General features: G+C 35.5%; 1 pseudogene; it reads right to left on the reverse strand.

The window, feature by feature from the left end:
• Positions 1 to 1,182: 1,182 nt before the first annotated feature.
• On the reverse strand, positions 1,183 to 5,751 carry LOC130848447 (60S ribosomal protein L13-like; annotated as a pseudogene).
• Between the last annotated feature and the right edge of the window lie 1,823 nt (positions 5,752 to 7,574).

The raw sequence follows: 7,574 nt of genomic DNA on the forward strand, positions 1-7,574 counted from the left end.
GGCAGTCAAAGCCTGAAATCCTAACCATTAGGCTACCAAGGAACTCCCAATAATGTTACATAAATAGAATACTTTGTTCTAAGGTTATAGTATGTCATTGGGGGGATTGGCTTTTTTTTTCACCCAACATAATTTTCTGAAGTTTCATATAGATTGTTGAGTGTATCAATAGTACCTTCCTTTTTATGAAATAATATTCCATGCTATGGATGTACTATAATTTGTTTAACCTTTCATTAACATCTGGTTGTTTCCAGTTTTGGATAGTATGAATAAAGCTGCTACAAATTCATGTACAGGTTTTCATATGAACTTGTCTTCAGTTCTCTGGGATAATTACTCAGGAGTGCAAATGCCAGGCTGTATAGTAGTTGCATGTTTAATTTTTAAAGAAACTGCCAAACTGTTTTTCAGAGTGGCTATATCATTTTCCAGTCCCACCATCAGTGTATGAATAATTTACTTTCTCTGCATTCTTGCTAGCATTTGGTGTTGTCATCATTTTTAGACTTTAGTCATTCTGATAGGTATGTATTGATATCTCGTTGTGGTTTAAATGTGCACTTCACTGATGGCTCATAAAATTGTATGTCTTTTCATGTGTGTGCATTTTTATAACCTTTTCATAAAATGTCCCTTCTTATCTTTTGCCCATTTTCTAATTGGACTGTTTTGTTTTTCACTACTGAATTTGGAAAGTTCTTTATATATTTTAGATACTAGTTCTTTGTCACATGTGGTTTACAAATATTTTCTTCCAGTCTGGAGCATATATTTTCATACTCTTAACAGGGCTTTTCACAAGTGAAAGTTTTTGATTTTGACAAAATCCAACTCATCAATTTTTCTTTGATTGATCACTCTTTTGGCGTCAAATCTAAAAACTCTCTTTGCATAGCCCTACATCCCAAATACTTTCTCCTACAGTTTTTTTCTAAACGTTTTATAGTTTTAACATTTGACTCCAAGATCCACTTTGAGTTAATTGTTATGTATTACGTGAGTTTATCTCCCTTTATGTTCCTTTATTGTCCCTGTTTACAATATAAATGTCTTAAATATTTCCTATGTAGAACCTCAACAGACTGTGTTATAATTTTTGGCTTCCACCATCAATCTTAATTTAGAACCAAGAGGAGAAAGAAAACCTATTGTATTTACCTATATTTTTGCCTATCCTATTCTTCTGATGTTCTAAACTTTCTTCTTTTTTTTTCTAATCACAAGTTGCCAACAGCACTTTATTTTTTCTTTTCAACATCCTGTTCTGCAGCTTCCTTGGCCCTTTTTGCCCAGATGCCAAAGAGCCTGGCATTGGCGCAGGCCATGAGGAGAGTGGCGAACGCCTTGAAGTTCTTCGCCCCCTCTGTGATGACTCTGGCTTTCTCCTTCTTGTAGACGTTCCGTATGGGCATGACTGGTCCGGTCAGCTGGAGGGCCAAGTTGAGCTCTTCAGCAGAGCTGTCTCCCTTCTTGGGGGCCGAGGGCTTCCTGGGGAAGAGGATGAGCTTGGAGCGCTGTTCCTTGAGCCGCTGCACTTTGGCCTGCAGGGACGGTGCACTTACTCCGCCGCCTCGAGTCCACCGAGATCTCAGTGGTCTGAGCCACCTTCTTGTGGATGCCGGCCACCCTCAGCTCCTCCAGGATGAAGGTGGGCTCAGCAGCAGAATGCCGGCGCGCACCTTGGTGTGGTACCTGACCGCGGGGCATCTTACCACCCGGCTGGAGCGGGCCGGCTGCGGCGCGGGGCGATACAGTGCGCCTTGGCCTGCAGGGCCTTGCGTCTGCGGATCTTGCGCGCCGGCTGGTTGAACCACGTGGCCACGCGCAGCTGCCAGTGCTTGTGGAAGTGGGACTAGGATCGTGCCATTCCGGCTAGGTGCCAGCGTTGCGGCCGCCTGGCCTACCCGGAGGGCTCACGGCCGTGGAAAAGCTAAGCTTTCTTTTTTTATCATTCTCTTTATGTTTAGAGAACTTCCTTTAGCCATTCTCTTCGTTTTTTTTTCATCTGAGTATTTCTTGATTTCCCCTTAATTCCTGAAGGGTATTTTTTTGCGAGGTATAGGCTTCTGGATTGACAGTTCTTTTCTTTCAGCACTTGAAAAATCTTATGCTACTTTCCTCTGGCCTCTGTGGTACTGATGAGAAATCTGCTGTCATTTGAATTATTTTTCACCTATAGGTAAAATGTCATTTTCTCTGGCTGCCTTCAAAATTGTTTTGTTATTAGAAGTTTAATTTTACTGTGTTGTGATGTGGGTTTCTTAGAGCTTATTTGGTTTGAGGTTTGCTGAGCTTCCTGAATCTATAGGTTTCCAAATTTGGGAAGTTTTCAGTAGTAATTTCTTCAAGTCCTTTTTCAGTCTCATTGTCTTTCTCCTCTCCTTCTGGGACTCTAATGACACAAATGTTATATTTTGTTTCGGTCCCACCAGTCCCTGAGACTGTGATCATTTTTTTAAATTCATTTTTCCTGTGCTGTTCAGATTGAGTAATTTCTACCATTCTATCTTCCAGTTCACTAATTCTCTCCTGTGTCCTTTACATTCTTCTGTTGAGCCCACCTACTGAGTTTTGTATTTTGATTATTATATTTTCCCACAATTTTCTAAAATTACCAATTGGTTCTTCTTTATATCTTCTATTTAATTTCTGAGGCGTTCTATATTTTTTTCATTTGTTTCAAGTGTGTTTTTTTAAATTGCTCATTGAAGCTTTTTATCGTGGCTGCATAAAAAACCTATGTTAGATAATTTTAACATTGGTGTTAACTTAGCGTTGGCATCTTTTGTGGGCTTTTTTTTTATATGAGTTTTAGATTCACTCAACTGAGATTCATTCATTATGGAACCTCTGAAAGAACAATATCAGTTTGAGTTCTTCCCACTTCTTGGTATGACAAGTAATTTTTAAAAATGAAAGCTGAATATTTTTGTATCCTGGAGCTTATTTAAAACTTCTGTGCTCAGTAATAGTCACATGTGTCTAGTGGCTATCATATTGGACTGTGCAGGTACAGAACATTTTGAACATCTCACAGGGTCAACTGGAGAAGGGTGAACTAGACACTGAATAAAATGGCTCATGATACTATTAAATGTTGATGTTAAAAACAAGGGAAGGAAGAAAAATATGAGGAAGATGGGTGAATGAATGACCCTATGAATTACAGGGATAGAAAAGGTGTGGATTTATTCAGAAGGCAAATCTGCAAAATGGACACCAACCTACTACCACGCCATGGACTGAATTTTTGGTGATTCTAGCTGCATGGGTCTGTCCCTTAAAAAAATAAATAAAATTTTAAAAAAGTCCCTTTTTCTATGAGTTGATGCAGTTTGGAACAGTAAAAGCTAATTGATGTGACAGCTGAGATTAATGTGTATTTACCCTGATGTTGCATGTTATGTTACATTGAGATATATCCGACTTTAGCAAATGTTGGACATATTCATTAGACACCATTTTATTTGATAGAGGAGATACATCTACTTTATAGAATTCAATTTTTTAAAACAATAAACTGAAATGATATAGAGATGACTTTGGCAAGAGAGTACAATTTCAGGGCAGCAAAGCCCAAATAAAGATAAAATATATACAAATAAATGTAAAATGGCTAAAAATCATAGATTTCAGAACTAGAGCTTCTTGTTGTTTGACTTATTCAACAACTATTTATAAAAAACTGTTATTACAGTTCAGCCATCAGTTTATCAGATGAGAAATTCAGCTACAGAAAAATTGGCTTCATTACTTACCGGGAAAGTAAGGAAAAAAAAACTTAGGCCATTTCATCCTGCATCTAGTTTCTTTCCTATTTACACCATATGGCCACTGAATGCCTTTCATAGTCATATCAGCCACACTGGATAATTTTGAAAAAAGTACCTTGCACTTTCTGCCTCCATGATTAACTTATATTTTTCTCTTATTAATTCATTCCACATATATTTATCAAGTGCCTACAGTGAGCCAGGAAATTCTAGGCACCAAAGTACATCAGTGAACAAAACAAAGATCTGTGTCTGAACAGTTACATTCTAGTGGTGGTAAATAAACAATAAATAATAGTAGGTAAATTAGAAGATGAATACTATGAAAAAAAGAAAAAGTAGTACAGGTTAAAGGGGAGATGGGAGGTAGGGGGCAGATTAAGTCATTCTTACAGGATCTATTATAACCATCTGATGGAATTTCACCTCTTCTCCAATATCCGTCTCAAATGCCACCTCCTCTATGAAGCCCACCTTAGTACCTTGGTTATCTTTCCCGCTATGCTTCTTTAGCACTTCCCATCTGTTTTCTAGCACTTAGCATTCTGCCTTGTGTAAGATATGAATGTATGTCTTTTCATTAGACTGTAATTCCTGAATAAAGAAAATGTGCCTTATTAATCATATTATCCCTTAAAGAGTCACACGTGGTGGTTGACTTAATAAGCATTTGTTGAATAATGAGGCCTAAATTGAATGAATTGACAAAGACCTGGATTGTTTATAAAAGGTAATCCTGATATTAGAATTCAGAAATATAAATTCAGTGTGCAGATTTTGGGTGCCAGTTCTCTGTCCATGTTAATTTTGTTCCCTTCTGCCCACACCTATGTAGCTGGAGAGATAGTATTTAATTTTGTTGGAGAAAGTATTTTCTGCTTTTGCTGGATTCCTAGTCAAAAATACCACATATTAACAGGTTTAACAAATCAAGCAAAATAATGGCATCGTGAAGAACTTAAATTTGTCTTCAGAGCTGTCATGCGTTATCCACACAGCCTATTAAATGAACTGTTACATATTAGAATTTAGGCAACTTAACCAACACTATGGCCCTTATGTAATACCACACTGAGAAAATATGATTTATGTGAAGTTTTCCATCTTTATTTTTCTTTTTGCCAGTGAATAAAAAACACCGAAATCATCAAGCTATATTCTTCCCTATTTCTTTCATGAATATACTGTTTTACATGCCCAAGAACCAGTAGGACTTGCTGGTTAAGAAATGTATTTCTTACAACATAATAACATACTATCTTGAAAGTGCTGTTATAAATAATATTTACTACATTCATGAGTACTGAATAAAACATAGCCATGAAACTGATTTTGATTACACATTCTACAGATATTCTAATAGGTATGTATGAATAAAAGACTTCCTCAAAACAATCATATAACTAAAAGTACACATAGTTTTGCAGTTTCTTTTTAAAAATCAGTTTTAGAATTTAGAGATTTAGTTAGTGCATAATTATAAAGTGTTTACAAATTGTTAGTAATTCAGATATATTGACTTGTTTGAATTAGTGATTTAGTGTTACTTTTTTGAATAGAGATATGATAACTTGAAATATTAATGAATGTTCTACTGGAATTGCTAATGATGGATTCTTTTGGTGAAGATGAACTTAAAACAAATCTCTTTTAAATAAGGGAATGTGTTTGTATTTTTGATATTTTTGTAAAACTGAAACATTGATGTTTCTCTTAAAAGTACTTCTTTTTATTCAAGATGCACATATAGTATACATTTCAATTAAATTTTATCCCTGATGTGCAGGGCATTACTATAACAGATAATTATTAGAGTTATCATTATTAGAGAAACAGGGATTGATTATTCATTATGATTATTATAGGAAAGGTGATGGGTCATAAGTGAGAAAGGTAACAATGGTGAGTGGATGGGAAAATGTGCAGGTCAGGAGCAAAAGAAATGTAAAAAATGTACCGGACGAGCATGAACCATGCTATACACCCACTAGAAGAAACCCACTAAGAAACCGTGCCTATACCCACTAGATTCAATGTTTGGTTTAAGTTTGTATCTTAAATTTTATTTCTGTTTTCCCATGTGAGTGGTATAAGGCTGTGTGCATGTGTATGTCTATACAGGCCTGCAATAAATGCCTATTTAATTAATTACTTACACAGGGACAGCCAAATCAAAATATTAATTTTTTAAGGTTTTGATCATCTATTTGTTGTCATATCAATACTAAAAATTTCAGAGTTTAAGTGGGCCAAATCTATAGTTGGTTAATCCTCTTTGGTATAAAATATGAGCATTGATCTCTCTTATAATAACTATTTTGCTTAAAATGTATTGTTAGACATTTTCATAGACCAAGTGTATTTATGTATGTGTGCAAAATTTGAATTTGGTATCTGTCCATACTGAATGAACATTTTAGTGCAAAGCTGCTTAAATACACACACACATTAAATTTATAAGTTTAGAGTTTATAAAAATGTGCTTATTTATGAAAAGGATATAACATGGGGACTCAACAAAGAATACTTCATTTGGATAAAAATGACAAGAATTTTTTTTTTTTTTTTTTGGCACACGAGCTTAGCTGCTCTGCGGCATGTGGGATCTTCCTGGAGCTGGGATCAAACCCATGACCTCCACATTGGCAGGCGGATTCTTAACCACTGCGTCACCTAGGAAGCCCCAATGACAAGAATTTTAATAAAATGTTAATTATGTATAAACTTCTTTCAGTTATACATTTTTTTTTTCCTACTCCTGAATTAAAGTTCTTACTCAGGAGTGCTAATTTCTCTTGCATCTTGTATATGTTCTGACTTGCTGTTAGTTTATCAGTAAACATCAGCTGGGTGTTGTCATGGTAAATGGGAAAAACGTTTTTAATCTGTCCCTATAAGTAGACCCAGTGCTGTCAGCAGATAAGAGAGAGAACAGAAATAAGGTATCTGTTGAAGTATGAAAAATTAAAAACTTAAAAAAGGCATACTTATCTTTAAGAATGATTTCCTTGAATATTATATTTAGAGCAACATGCAAATTATATAATTGAACAAGGTCAACAAAAAACAATTTTCAGGGACTTCCCTGGTTGTCCAGTGGCTAAGACTCTGCGTTCCCAATGCAGGTGGCCTGGGTTTGATCCCTGGTCAGGGAACTAGACCCCACATGCCGTAACTAAGAGTGCAAATGCTGCAACTAAAAATCTCGCATGCCCCAACGAAGATCCTGCACGCAGCAATGAAGATTCCCCGTGCCGCAACTAAGACCCAGTGCAGCCAAATAAATAAATACATATTTTTTAAAAAAAGAAATTTACAAATATTATAATTTAAGAAGTGGATACATAAGTATAATTTTCATATTAGCTTGAAATATGCACTAAGGTGGTGATTGATCGTCACCATGATGAAAATAAATGATAAAAATCACTTTTATATAATACCTGGTCACACTTCATTAGGATTTTTCTGAGTAAAGATCTACAACAGGAAGCTCTCTTTTACCTTTAAACAGCAGTACAGTCAAATTTATTTTTGTTTACCAAGACTCTGATCAATTGTAACTCTCCCCTCATAGCATCTGTCTTTTATTTCTTTCTGTGAATCCAAAATTCCATTAAAAAACACATTTCAAAATATCAATTCAAAGTGGCATTTATTTTCCAGGCACTTTGTTTAATTCAATAAGTATTTAACACCTATAATGTGCCTAATATTGGGCTATGTATACAATGGAATTATTTAAAAATGATAACTATGCATTGTGTATGACAGTTAAGACTCACATACACTCAGCAA

Source organism: Hippopotamus amphibius, chromosome 3, assembly GCF_030028045.1.
Source record: "Hippopotamus amphibius kiboko isolate mHipAmp2 chromosome 3, mHipAmp2.hap2, whole genome shotgun sequence".
Lineage (NCBI taxonomy): Eukaryota > Metazoa > Chordata > Mammalia > Artiodactyla > Hippopotamidae > Hippopotamus > Hippopotamus amphibius.